The sequence below is a fragment of the Mustela nivalis genome (assembly GCF_964662115.1).
Source record: "Mustela nivalis genome assembly, chromosome: 8".
NCBI classification, from domain to species: domain Eukaryota; kingdom Metazoa; phylum Chordata; class Mammalia; order Carnivora; family Mustelidae; genus Mustela; species Mustela nivalis.
In genome coordinates, this window is record NC_139027.1 from 70,051,533 (window position 1) to 70,066,760 (window position 15,228).

A 15,228-nucleotide genomic window follows, 5' to 3' on the forward strand; every position below is an offset into this window, starting at 1 on the left:
AATACAGTGGTGTCTTGTTTGATCATTACAAGAAAAAAGAAGAAAAAAATTAGGAAACAAGAGAGAGGTTACATCAAACAAAAACAAAATGAGTCTGTGTGATGAAATAATTTTGTTCTTATGTTTGAAAAATGTCCCAAAGGAAGTGAAGCTGTTTCATTTAAGATCTGATGAGCACACTTGATATTTATCTGAACAAAGCTATCAGGCTAACAGATATCAGTAATTTCATCCCTCGTACTCAGCTGTCCTTATCTGTTATAACTCTTGATAAACTTAGAACTTGTCAGGGTATGGGGAAAAAAAGATTGGGAAGTCCTTGAATTTCAACTTATATTAATTAATTTTTTTTTTTTTTTTTTTTTTGGCCATGAATCCTGCCTGTTTTCAGTCAGGTAGAACTCAGTTTCTTTTGGCTGCTAGAACCAGAGATTTCTCTTGTATTGTATGGCTGCCGTTTAATGGTGTAAACCTCCAAAATGTAAAGTGTAATCAGTCAATTTATGAGTGATTATTCATGGGTGCTATTGGTAAGCAGTTACATACTTTGGTTTATTCTGAAGAAAATCCTCCAGTCATATAAACTTGATTCAGGTAAGCATCAGTGAAAAACAGCCACTGCTTACCATACTCTTACCTCCCCTCCATGTATGGGAACATACTGTATGGGCTAGTAGTGGCTTGATATAGAAAAATCCTAAGAAGAATTTGAAAATGCTCATTTTAACAAAGTCAAGGAGATGCAGTTCTGAAAAGTTGAATTTAACCATACTTTGTTGGGGGAGGGGTCAACAGCCTCCCACTTTCACCCTTTATAAATATGTAGTATGACCCAAGACTATGCTAAGTTCTGTGGGTATAATAAAATAATTATTATTTTCATTATCATGATAATAGCACTGGCATTTTTTGAACTCTTATTTTGTGCTGGATGTTGTCCTAAGAGCTTACAGGGATCTCCTCAATATAGGTAGTCATTTTATCATCTGCATTTTTCAAGGGATGTATCAGGTTTTGGAGCAGGTAAGTTTCTTGATCCAGTCTCATAGCTAACAACTATCAAGGCATAGAGCTTAATCAAATGAGTCCAATGTCACAGTCTATTGTGCTCTTAACTACCATAATATACAGTGTCCCAGCAGACACTTTTGTTTTGGTCCCTGCCATGGAATATTGTGCAAACTCTCAAGCTGCTTACAAACTGAAATGGCTCTTAGAAATGTGTAATGGACTGTGAGGGATGAGGTATTAAGTTGTGTGGCAGAGTTATATCCGTTGGAGTCAGAGGGAATGAAATGAGTGAGAAATTTAGTAGACATGGAAGATACACAGAAGAGTAAAAATGTGAGAATCTTGATGGATGGCTGTGGTTTGGATAGGCAGGGGATAGAGAACATGTTTCCGATTAGGGAGAAACATGGTAAAAATAAACAAAAACCAAAAACCGAGAAACCAGACCTTATGATAAGATGCCTACAATCCCCTTCTGGGAAAGGGAATTGTGAAGGGGGGGTGGGGGCACAGAAACCACACTGCCACTCACCCACCCACCCACCCCATTTCCTCACTTTCACTGTGAACAGGACAGCCTACAGTTAGCTCCTAGGCCCAGCTTCATCTGTGGAAAGTCAGTCCAGCTGTGGCCTAGGGAAAGAAAAGGGGATCTAAGAATCTTTAGCAGAAACATGATGGTAGCTAAAGAGCTCTTTTGGCTATCCAGTAAAAACATGAGATTTTCTGCTGTGAACACCCTCAGCTGAACCTTGTCGTCTTCCAATAGTTCAGTGTGGCAGGATGACTTTTTGAGTGTAGGAAGCCTCAGTGGATTGCCGTGATCTGAAATGAGAGTGTCAGATTAAACTGTGTGTCAAATTAATGTTGTAACGTTTAAATGTTAATGAGTGGTAGATAGATTTTAGAACTCATCTATTTTTATTTGGTTTTTGAATCGCAAAAATCACTATAGCACAGACAAGCCAAGTGGTCTTCCATGTGACATTCAATTTACCCCTACTGAGCCCATACAATGCAGGTTCACTCTAGTCATTATCTTTACAGGTTTTGGATTGATACCGCTCCTCTCTGTTCCTCTTTATTGATTGGGCACCTCCCTTGTGTCTCTTGCACAGCCTGGGGGATGTGTGGGGCAAGTGCTGCCAGGTTTGGGGGGTTTTGTTTTTTGTTTTTATTTTTTAATTGTTGTTTGTTTGTTTTGTTTTTTGGGTTCTTGTTTTTTGGTTTTTTGGTGGTTTTTTGTTTTGTTTTGTTTTGTTTTGTTTGAGGTGTTATCTCCCTCACTTTATTCCTTCCTGACACAGTAGAGGGTAGAAAGGTACAGGGATAATCAGCCTATAAATCAGAACATACCTTACTTGGAGGGTTTTGGGATGGGTCATAGTTTTTGTCCATGTCTGAATTACTGTTTATTTAGAACGTCCTGCTCTTCTTACTTCTGAAACAACATTGTGACACGGTATCATAGATTTGGAGTTAAATCACTTTGTTTTAGGTAGATGAGTTCTGTAGAGTTACTGAAAAGAGGGGAACATGCCCATCTTCCTTCTCATCGAATCTCTTAACACTAAGTCCATGTAAGCCTTCCTTAAGCTTATATAAGCTTTCTGCCCTGGAGCACATTGCGTGTCTAAAACCTTAATTATGATTTCATTTACGGCTCATAACAATTTGTTTTTCAATCTTTTATGTAATCCTTTTTAGGATGACCAGTCCTGGGGGGAGATGCTAGTAACACCATGTCTGAAATTATAGAAGAAATTTTAGGGTGTTAGATTAAGAAGGATCCTGGAAATCATTCTCTAAATCCAGTATCCTTATTTTGGAAATGGAGAAACAGACCTAGAGAAGTTAGCTGACCTATCCAAGAGCAATGAAAGGGTAACAGAAGTAGTGCACACAATACTGTCAGAGAAAATAGAATTTTTGAATGACTGTCTATGTTCTATTGTAAACCATGGCCTCAAGACAAAAGTAAAGATGGCTTACCATTCTCACTAATTCTCACCTTCATTCTTTAAGGATTAAAGTATAGGGACGCCTGGGTGGCTCAGTCAGTTGAGTGTCTAACTCTTGATTTCAGCTCAGGTCATGATCTCAGGGTCGTGAGATGGAGCCCCATCCCTGCTTAGGATTTTCTCTCTCCCTCTCCCTCTCCCTCTGCCCCTCCCCACTCATGCTCTTTCTCAAAAATTAATTAATTAATTAATAATCAAGATTAAAGTGGAAAAAAGAAGACATTACTCAACATGATGAAACCCCTAATCTAATGTTCATTAAAAACAGTTAAGGCTTTCCCCATATGGTATTTGATAATGCCTATTTGAGATGAAACTTGGCTTGTATGCAGAGCAGTGAACCCTCATTAAGAAAAGTGTTATTATATTTTAAAATAAAGTAAATAAAATTTTATGTTATCTTTTATTTTATTTTTATTTAATTTCAAAATAAAGTAAAATTGGTTTAACACAATTTGAGAAAACCTAACCTCAGTTTGTTTAAAAAAAAAAAAAAAGAGGAAAACATGAATGGCCAGGAATTTATGATAAGACAATCGAAGTAGGTTTTTTAAAATTATTTAAATTTTCATCAGAAATAAATCAAAAAATCTTTAGAGAAACGTTTGAGTTCACTGAAAATCACATTCAAGAATATATATTTGAGAAAAGTTAAAGGAAAAAAATTGTAAATAATAGATTACCATTATATAGGCCACATCTATGAAATTCCTAGAGGATGATAGGTCTTTAAAGACATGCTTTATAAATCCAGTTTTTACAAAAGGAATACTAATCGTGTTTTGGCAGAAACATTTGTTTATATTTGCATTTTTTATAACATTGAGTAAAAGCTGAAATATATGTTGCTTAAGAATTATTGATCATTTTAGTTAAATATAATTTTTCTGGCAAGCAGTTTTTGAGTGACCACTGCACCAAGAAAGGGAATTGGAGGAGCGTGCAGAAAGATAAATCACATCGGTGAGGAGCTTGGAGTCTGTCTGAGGACACTTACTGCCCTGCCCATTTACTTTAAGCTACTTGGGAAAGCATTTTAATGTATAAAAGTATCACAGTTGCTTCCTGGGTGCTCATTAGGGATTTTTTTTTAATCTTCAAAAATAGATGAAAATCCCACTAATATGTGTTTCTGTCCCAATATTTTGACCATGAAGGCTTCTGTAGTAAATGACTTACAAGGAAGGGTCATGCCACTCCCCCATTAATTTTGCATTAGAATCTACTCCCCCTATTATGCATTTCTTAGTCTCTTTGTACCTCTAGAATGCTTTGAAACACCTATTTCCCTCCTGAGTGCAGATTATTTAATACAGTTTATTGGTAGGGAAATGAAAGTGAAGAGGGAGGAAAGGATTGTCTTCAATAAAACAACCTAGAATCTTTTATTTGAAGTTTGTTTTTAACCATATGTACCTGCTGGAGGTTTTATAATCAGTTATTTGAGTGGAGACACTGCCTGTGTGAGACAATTTAGAATGTCGCCACTAAGTCTTTTGGGATAAGCCTAAGGAGGGATTGTAGAAAAAAAGAAAATAGTGAAATGCTAGGGGGAATTAAATCCCTACTGAAAATTTCATCAACCTAATTAGATCAGCTCAGCCTTTAATTACACTGAGAATCTTTCAGCACTACAAATTTGGAAGATGCTACAACATGGATGAGATTCAGAAAATATCCTCTTATGTAAGCATCCCTCCCTCCACCCCGTTAAAAAAAAAAAAAAAAATAGTTGATTCTTCCATAGAATCAGTGTGGTCCCCTCTGCCATTTCCAGTGGCAGTTCTGTAATTCCCATGGGGTACCAGCATCAACACTGAAAAAGAGGTACACAATATCCTTTGTGCAAATACCCCTTAATTCCTAGCTTTTTTCTTTTAGACAATTGTGAAGGCTTCCCAATTTAAACTCTTCTGTTGTAGAACCAGATCAGTAAGTGTGTGTCCTTAGATGTCCTTCTGTTCTTATTTCCTTCATTGCTCAGGGAAGACTGGAGTGTCTGTCATTTACATGTAAGAACTAAGATCCATGGCAAAATTTGCATTTTAAGTTACCTTCCTGAGTTTGCCAGAGGAGGCTTTGTGACCTCTTGTAGAAATTTGACCTAGGGGGAGCTTTGGAGGGTAAGGAGGTCTTCACTCATGTCTGTAAATCATGCAGCTTGGGAAGAGCAAGGACTTGTTTAGGTGAGAGGACCTTCTCATAGGAGCTCCACAGTCCTAATGCAACACATTTCTCCTGAGGTTTTCATTTCCTCCAGAGTCTTCTGGGTTGGAGGCCCTGATACCTATATGTACCTTCTGCCTTTGCTCTCTTCCTGTGCCATCACAGCCTGTGCCTCACTAGGTAGCATTTGACAGGTTATGCTATAATTTCCCCAGGCCTCCTTCACTCTCTCAGGAAGGGAACTGCATTTTGCATTTCCTTGTCATCTCTTCCTAGACATGTCCCATTCAGATCGGAATATTTTTTTTTATTCGTCATATTATTAGATAACTAATAAGTAATTTGGATAACTAATATTAGATAACCAATATAACTACTATTATTCCAATATTAGGGATAATAGCACCATAACTATTTGGTAAAATGTCCTCACTTGAGCTAAGCATTTGAAGATAGGTTCTGTAACAATCCTCGAAATAAAAGACTGCAAAAAATAGGGATTCCTGCAACTCAAGGACTCACCGTTTGGCTTGGGGCTGACTTTCTAGAGGAAGAGTCTTGGCTTAGTGATGCCTAAGAGTGCTTGGTTTTGTCCAACTGGAAAGGAGGCAGGCTGGCCTGCAGTGTTCTGGGCACAGGTTCTTGTCTAGAAAGAAAATGAGTTTTCCCCATCTAATTTAAAACACAGAAGATGGCAGTTTGCCTTTAAAACTGTAACAAGAAAATGAGATCGAATTTGTGGGAATGTCAAAGAAATTGACAAATCTTTATGTGCCATTAGGCCCTGTCTAATTTCTTCAGATCTTGGAAGTACTGAATACTGAATACTGAAATGTGTTTTATCTCTTCTGCTGTAATAAAGTGTCAGCACTAAAATGCAAACAGGTCAATTACCTTTGCCTCATTTCATTTGCAGGACAGCAGATCACAGCTTTTTTTTTTTTTTTTTTTACGTCAGAAGTCTTTTTCCTTTTAAGGGTGTTTTTCCAAGAACCCATGTGAGGTAAAAATACTAGTACTACTACTGATAATATCCCCCAGAGTCCTGCAAATGATGACTCTTGAGAGCTCAGCAGAACCCACGTCTCTGAGTAGTGAGGTTGAAAATGACCTTGGGGCATTATGAGTTCAGTGCTCATGACGATTAGATTGCTTTGCCTCAATGAGACTATCCAAATAAACTCTAGTGACAGAGCTCTATGGTATTTCTGTCTAGGATTATACTAGACACTATATAAAGGGATATTAAAAGTCAGAGCTATGAGTGAAAGGATAACATAGTTGGTATATCCCAGAGTAGTAATAATAATGTATTAATCATTTTCTATTTCTCATATAATATCTACAACATTCTGAATTTCCTAACAGGTTTATGCTAGGGGCATCAGCAGCACAGCAAAAATAATGTACTTAAAAAAAAAAAATGGAACGGTGAAATAATTTGATATTTACTATTTCAAGCTTAGCAGCAAGAGAATCTTGGAAAAAAAGAATTGTGTGTGTGTGTGTGTGTGTGAGAGAGAGAGAGAGAGAAAGAGAGAACTTGGAGCATTTTATCTTTAGTACTGCTTTTAAATTAATCCCATAATGGGGTGCACTGCTATTCTTTTCAGTGCTCTGTATATTCAAAGGTAATACTCTGAGCATGACAATAGTTGCACATTAGTATTATTCCTACCTGACAAAGGACATGAAGACAGGAGAAGTTAGGTAACTGACTTAGGAGAAAACAATGACTTAGTAGCAGAGCTAAGTAAGATCTGAACCTGAATAATCCGACCACAGAATCCTTGCCTTTAACTGCTTCTATGTTGCTTCCTCTACTCTCTTCTCATTTCTTTTTCTCAATATTTTTATTAAAGTAAAATTAGATGAAATGATCTTTTCTTAAAGGTTTATTTCTTTGCTTTAGAGAGAGAGAGAGCAAGCAGGGGAGGGGTAGAGAGAGAATCATCAAGCTGATACCCCACTGAGCACAGAGCCTAGCAAGGAGCTTGATCCCAGGACCGTGAGATCATGACCTGAGCCAAAATCAAGAGTCAGCCACCCAACTAACTGAGCCAGATGCCCCAGATGAAATGACCTTTATAAGAAGCTTCAGGGGAAAGGAAAACAAACAAACAAAAAACACAACAACACAGCCTAGATTGTTAGGACATTGAAGATTATGTCAAAGAGGGAGGGAAAGGAGCAGGAAAAAATTTTGTGGATGCCCAGTTAGTTATGCATGAGCTTCCCATGGGATTATTTCTCCCATGGTCTTAGCTGGTACTGAGATATTATCCCCATGAGCCTCTTCTTTCCTTTAAGAGCCTACATAGCTTTCCTTCTCTAAGGGGGTAAATAAGATAAGAATGCTTGTCCTAAATTTCTGTACTCTGTAGCCAACCATATAAACAAGGATACACAGAAACCACATTTATAAGTACTTTGTAGGCTTCTATGAAGTATTGGCTTCATACATTGCTAAGACTGTTTCCCGCTGCACATTGTAGCCTTGAGGACAAAGCAGAAAAGCAATTGGGGCAGAAACCAGGCATTTTGCCATAGATACTCTTCAAGACTGGGTTCAGGGAGTCCCATCTGCTCAGGTCCCCAAGGAAGTGGAATTCAGCTCTTCAGTTTACAAAGCATCTGGTGAGTCCTTGCCTGGAATTCAGTTTTTTGGACGTAGAAGCCTCCCTTCCAGGGGACCCACAGATTTTTATTTCCCATCAGTTTTGGCAGAAGCCCCCATAGCCTGGAACTATATCAGCAGTTGGCATAATGGATTGTAGTGCTTTCAAATATCAGGCTAGCATAACATTGTTTGGTAGGGGGTTCAATGACATTTTAATTCTGAGGACGCGATACATTTTATAGAAGATGACATTTCCTAGCCCAGCAGAAAGCAGTAATGAATAATGTCTAAGACTGAACATCTCCTCTTAATTTCAACACCCACTAGAGTATCTTGTTTAAATTGTTCCATTTGCTTACACATTAACACTTGCATGGGTGCATTCAATGAGTCAACATTACTTAATACCCACTATGTGCCAAGCTCAGTACCAGACACTGGGGACACCCACTAGAGTCCCGACAAAGAAACAGGTAATTACAGGTTCTTTAAGTAAGGTATAAAAAAGTGTTCTAGAAATACAGCGGAAGCTGTAGTTCATTCTGTCAGGGGAAATCATACCACTTCAAAGAGAAGGTGACAAAGTAATCCAAGTTGTCCTGTCTGTCTCTCTTTGCTCAACTCTCTAATGGGTGTGCTATTATATGGGATTGAAACACAATTAATTTGCTCCACTCTCAGAATTAGAAAAGAATAGGAAAGACAAAGTGACTATAAAAGATTAGAAAACACATTACAAAGAAAAGTAAAAATTCCATAGAAGTGCAAGTTTGCACTTTACCAAGTTTGAGCCATATTTTAAAAATCTGAAACCCATTTAAAACAAATTGAATATTTTGGATTTCATCTGAATTTCTATTATGAAATGATATACCCTATATACTTTAGTTCAAGTGCTATGTTTGGAAGAAAATTATTCCTGTGCACAATAATTAGTCTTTTTCAAGAGAATTGTCACTATTGAGACACATTTAAAACAAATTAATTACTTTAAAATAAAAATAATTCTGGTATCATTCAGAAACATATGATTTTAAATAATAGGAAATATTCTCTGTACAGAGAAATTGGTGACTCTCAGGGTTCAGTTTATTTCCCTGAGTATTATATGTCTATGTCCTATATACCAAGTTCCATACAATGTACCAGGATATAATTGTTTTAATGCATGTTGTCTAATCAGGGCCTTTTTTTTTTTTAAAGGTTTTTTGTTGTTTTTGTTTTTATCTTTAAACAGACAGAAATCACAAGTAGGCAGAGTGGGGAGGCAGGCTCCCGGCTGAGCAGAGACCCCAATGCGGGGCTTGATTCCAGGACCCTGGGATCATGACCTGAACGGAAGGCAGAAGCTTTAACCCACTGAGCCACCCAGGTGCCCCTAATCAGGGTCTGAATAATTGAATTGCCTTTCGAATATGAGTAGTTTTTCTGAGCCCAAGTTTGCAAATAAAATCAAATGGGGATGACAATAACCAGTTGGAGATTGGTATTACCCTTAACTAGGTGAGATGAAAGGCTTTGAAAACAGACAGATCTGGGTTCAAATTCCGACTCTCCCTAAACTTGGTCTTGTATAACCTCAGAAAAGTTACTTTTTTGTGCTGCAGTTTTCTTCTCTCTAAAGGATTAAGGGAAACTATGTAAATGAAGCACTTAGCATGGTGCCTGGTACACAATATTTCATTCATTAGTGAGTAGTAGCTATAATTATATTGCAGAAAGGACATGCAACCTATATATGCTTCATGGAGACATGACCTATGTAGGCACAACGGGCCCCACACGTATTCTTGGTTTAATATCTTCCTGTTGCCATGCTGAGATTCCTAATAACTTCTGAACAAGGAGCTCCTTATTTTCACTTTTCCCTGGACCCTACAAAGCATGAGGATTTTCCTGATTACAGATGAGTTTATGAGATTTGACACACAGTATCTCACTTTAAAAGTTAGCTTTGTGAGGAAATCGAATTAGCTTGGGAATCACAAATTATTTCTAATGTCATTAAGGCCACATCAAGAACACATAAAATAATTCAGAAAACCTCTGTTCAATGATTCTCAGCCCAGTGTGCTTTCCTGGTTTGTTTCCCTAAATTATAAAATACCCACCTTCTGCTGCATCAGAAATTAGTAAAGCTAATTGAGAAACTCAATTTTTTTTTTTGAAAAATGTGGGTATCTTATGAAGAAGTGGGGAGAGTCTGTTAATCTTTATAGTTCACATACTTTTTTTTTTAACCTTTTAAAGATACTATCATCATCAGATTTCAGGTACCATTACTTTTCAAAACAATTGCTGTACCCTTACTGGTGTCTACCACCTGTAGACAAAGCAGAGCCTCAGATGGGAGACTTAAATGTTTGAAATAGCAAATTAACATTTTCTTCCCCAGTGTCCCCAGGCAAAATAAATATGGTCACCGAAGATTGACATCAATCCTTCACTATCATTACCTTTAGTTATTATTTAATAATTATATGATTATGTATTGATCAATATATTTATATAAAATTACATAGAATTTATATAGTACAACTTCTAAACAATAGCATGCAACTAAAAGCTGTAGTTTTGGAGTAGTTTAAAAAGAAATAAAGCCTACCAACCTCTGTTAGCCCCTTTAGGGACTTACTCCTCCTGGAGGCGTGGCCTGGAACCAGCAGCATCAACATCACCTGGGAGCTTGTTAGATGGAAAACCTCATGCTCCTCCCATGATCTACTAAATCAGAATCCACAATTTAATAAGATCCCCAGGTGATTTCCTATGCAAATTAAAGTTTGACAATCACTGAGCTAGAACACCTCCACTACCATATTTTATTGACATCATTGACTATAAGATGCACAATTATGTTAAAGTCACTAAGCACTGTCAATTAACCTAGGTTAGTATGCATCTCAGCTGACACTCAGATCTGAATTTTAAGGATCTTAAAATATAGAACAATGTACAACCTAGTAGCTTGGTTGTGGCTCTGAATCTTACAGCCAGAGTCTCACCATCTGAAAGTGCCCTGATCCTATGGAAACTCCCCCAGGCTAGTTCCCTCCAAGGCCTTGTATGGGGTCAACCTTCTTTTCAGAGATGGACATCAGGATCTGATTACACTCAGAGCAGAGAAGCCACCAGGACACACATAGGGCCAGTCCCCAACAGTTTAAATTTAGGGATGAATACAGTCTTGGGATGAGTCATATTTACTATCCAAGCAATAAGCTTTCGCTCTGAAATCGTTGGAACTAAGCCCATGACCATTAAAGTGAAATTCCTTCGTGTTTTAATAACAATTTTAAACTAGGTCTCTTAACCTTTATTTCACTTTAGGAGTACTGCTTTCATAAGCAGAATTTTTTCCCTTGCCAAATGCTAAGAATTACTGTGTGCAGGTTTACTTGGGTTAATTGTCATTTTTGCATGGTAATATTCTTATGCTGAATTCCATATATATACATAAAGGGAATATTTATATACATAAATACATAAAGAATATATATATATATATTCTTTATGTATTTTTTAGGCCATGGTTTCTGTAGGATTATTTTGCCTTACCACAATTTGCTAACTTAAACAGATTTCTATGTATTTATTTACATTTTAACAACTTTGTAATATAATGGATTATGCCCTAAAGGAAGTAAACTCTTCCTTGGATATAAATTAGACAGTTGGAGATTTGAGGCATTAAAGAACCATTTGGAGAAACACAGCTTCTGCAGCATGAATTTTAATAAGAGCCCCCTAGAGGCAGCTAAGAAGTATGGCACCTTTCTAAACTGATTATAGAGATGTCTTTAACGGACAAAAATGAGAAAACCATTAATCCCAGGAAGAGTATGCCATGTGATGTATATAAATAGATGGGTCTATCTGAAGCATGGTGACTGCAGACCTTTTACTAGAGAAGGAGATTTCACAGACCCTCCCTGAAAATTTCTTTAAGACACCAGAATTTTATGGCATTTTGTATTATTTCCCTACTATTTTTTCCTAAGCCCAGTTGGTTACTGGAGGCTATTTGTTCTTGAAAATATATTCAAATTAAATTTCCTTGGAGTAGATGCTGGGTTCACAAATATGATTTGCATTGCCTTGGCTAGATTCCGAAAACACATACCCATAATGATGAATTCCAACGCTTTTCATTAAAAGTATGTATTAAAGGACCACCCTAAAATGAGCCCGTGCTAGATGCTAAATGAGGACAGAAAAGGAATATGACATAATACTGGGAAAACAAACACATAAGCAATTAGGTGTTGTTATTCTCCTTCTCCATTCTCACCTTGGGCTTATCTCTGTCATAGCACTTATTGCCGCTATAATTGACCAATGTTTGATCACCTAGGGTTTCTCAAGAAGATTAAGCCCTAATGCCCTAAGACAGTCATTGTATATAAAAGTGCTAGTTCCTATCATCCCTGAGAGAATTGAGAAAATGGTTATTGCATTCTGTGGTTCAGATGAAGACTCTGCCTGGAAAAAGCTGGGGGGGGGGGTGATTTTCTTGGTAGCCTGAACTATGGCTTCTATTTCTTTAGTGCTGACACCCAGGGCACAGTTGGTGCCCCATAACTCTTGAGTAGATTCATTGTAATTACACTAAAGTGAGATAAGTCCTGTAACAAAGGTATGTGCTGCATTCTAAGTTAACACAGTATTTGGAGAGTGGATGAGCAATGTCAAAAAAAAAAAAAAAAAAAAAAAAAGGCAGGGGGAGTTCTCATGGAGCTAATATGTGAGTTTGACCTTGAAAGAAAAGTAGTGTCTCTCCAAGAGAATGGGGTATGAGATGGAAAGTTGAGACAGAGTCAAAATTGGAGAGAGGGCATGTTTGTAAAAGAATTCATATCATGTTTGAGGGAACCAGGTCAGTCAGGGTGTCTAGGCAAGAGTGCGTGGAAGACAGGTGAACAATGATGCTGGTTAAAAACTGGTGGAGATGAGACATGGATAAAATGATGGCAAGTGGGAATGCTGCAGTGGTTGAAAAGTTGCATGTGTGAGAATCACCTGAGAGTTTATTAGACCGCAGATCCCTGTCTCCACAGCCTCTGGTTTAGGAGTGAGCCTGCACTTTTATTAACAATTTAGGGTGTTATGGAGGCAAATGATGGAAGGACTTTAGCAATGGTTACTATTTGTTACCAGTTGCTGGGGAGACTTTTAGAAAGGTCTGTGATAGGACCAGAACTCAGTAGGAATGATCAAAAGGCCCCAAGCCTCCAGGAGGGGGCGGGGGGCGGAAAGTACAGCAAATCAAAGGAAAGATGTGAAGAGTTGATCTAGAGGCATAAGAAGTCCTGGGAATACCAAAGAGTCCAGGGGTGCCAGAGGTAGAATCAAGATGACTTGAGTTCTGGAGAAGAAAACAATAAAAGATGCGAACAACAAGAGAAAATCTTCCTGTTTTTACCAAAACAAAGCAATCAAATGTGTTATTCTTCTGATTAGAATTAAAAGGAGTGAGGGACAAGAGTGATGGGAAGCAGTAAGAAAGAGAGAAAACTGGCTGCAGTTTTTTGGACTGTACATCTCTTACAGTTGACAAGCACTTATGGAGGCTAACTCAGTATCTGTCTCAAGCTCTGTGAGCACCCAGGGTTTCAACTGTGGAGTGTGGGGATTAAGCTTCGTATACTTTGAGGTCCCTTCCTACAATAAGACTTATATAAAAGCTAAAACCCTTGCTGTGGTAGTGATTATCTGTACAAAGGTAAATATTTTGGATATAAAGCTCTTTAAAATCCTACTCTCAAAGTGCTCTAGCCAAAGAGGTTCTGACATATCACTCTGAGTGACTTAATTATCCTTAAAATATAGGAAAGATAAGAATTTCCCACCACCACCACCTCCCTGATCAAAAACAAACAAAGCAACAAACAAAATACTTCTGAAATCTAAGAAAAACATATGTGGGTTGAAAGAGATTCCTGTCTGCTTGCTTGCCTATTTATTTATTCCCCTTTAAGTAAAGGTAGATTTAGAATCAGACTATTAAGGAACAGGGCAAATGTAAGAAGAGTCTTTTTCTGCACAGGCTCTTGAAGCCTTTCTGAGGCACCGACCTGCTTTGATGCACAGAGACCCACATTCTCATTAAGTTTTACAGGTTCCCATCAAACAAAATTCATGGCTTTAAGCCTATAGTTGGGCCCACAGTCCAGTCATAGGGCATATAATCAAAACACTTGGTGTTGTCAAAAATTCAAAATATTGGGTATGCTACCACTGCTCTGAACCTCCCTGCATTCTAGCATAGGTGGCTGGATGACCTCTGCATGTAATTGCCTTGTAGACTGTTTTTAAGTAATAATTTGATCCCAGGAGGTGAATGGTGCTTATGAATGGGTGAGTAGATATGAAGAATGATGCCATTAACAGTGGGATTCTAGGGATGCTTTCCAGTGGAAATTCTTAGCATGGACCAGGGAGATATCAGAGGCCAACTCTGTCTTCTGTTCTTTGAAGAGAGAGTTCTCAGACCAATCTATCCCTCCTGACTCTAAAACTGGACTCCGGTAAAGAATGGAAATGAGGAGCTCCTGGGTAGTTCAGTGGGTTAAAGCCTCTGCCTTCAGCTCAGGTCATGATCCCAGGGTCCTAGTATCAAGCCCCACATCAGGCTCTGCTCAGCGGGGAGCCTTGCTTCCTCCTCTCTCTCTGCCTGCCTCTCTGCCTACTTGTGATCTCTGTCTGTCAAATAAATAAATAAAATCTTTTTTAAAAATGTTAAAAAAAAAAAAAAAGAATGGAAATGAAAGGAGCCGTGTCTACAGCTGGTCCTGTGATAGTGCATATTAAGCAGTGTACACATGGGGGAGGAGGTAAAAGAGCCAGTGGAAAGAAAGATGAGATTCAAAAAGTGCTTTCCCTTATAGTCTTTAATTCATAGTCTGTTTTATTCTATTAAGAACTGAATGTGCATCTGAACCTTTGATGATTTTATTAGGAAGGAAGGAAGTGGGGAGGGAGGGAGCAGAGAGACACGCACACAAAGAGAGGAAGAGAAAGAGCTCCTTTTTGATCGTCTTCTTTTTTAGTAGAAAAATAAGTGTACAAAACCCAAAAATAAGAGCAACTATAAGAAGGTGAAAAATGACATTTTTGGGGGAAAAAATCTGAATGAGAAGTGATCTTTAAAGATACACATAATTAAAACCTTAAATAGTGGGGGATCTCTATGGGGCTTGAAAGGAAGAATTAGAAGACATGTTCTAACCTAGCTTTCAGTGGAGTTTTCCAGGATGCCCAAACTAGGGAGAGATAGGGCAACGCATCCACTATCTCTTTCCTGTTCATAAATCTGCGATGCTGTATTTTTTTGTTTTGGTCTTAAGATCTCATACTCAGTATAGTACATGTGTGGTTTTCTGTGTCAATCTGAATTTCTCAAATCTAGAT

At 37.9% G+C, this 15,228-nt stretch overlaps 1 protein-coding gene across 31 annotated transcripts in view; it reads left to right on the forward strand.

Moving 5' to 3' along the window:
- Positions 1 to 15,228, forward strand: part of NRXN1 (neurexin 1) — a 1,174,729-nt gene that overhangs the window by 455,762 nt on the left and 703,739 nt on the right. The gene's annotated exons all lie outside the window — the stretch shown is intronic.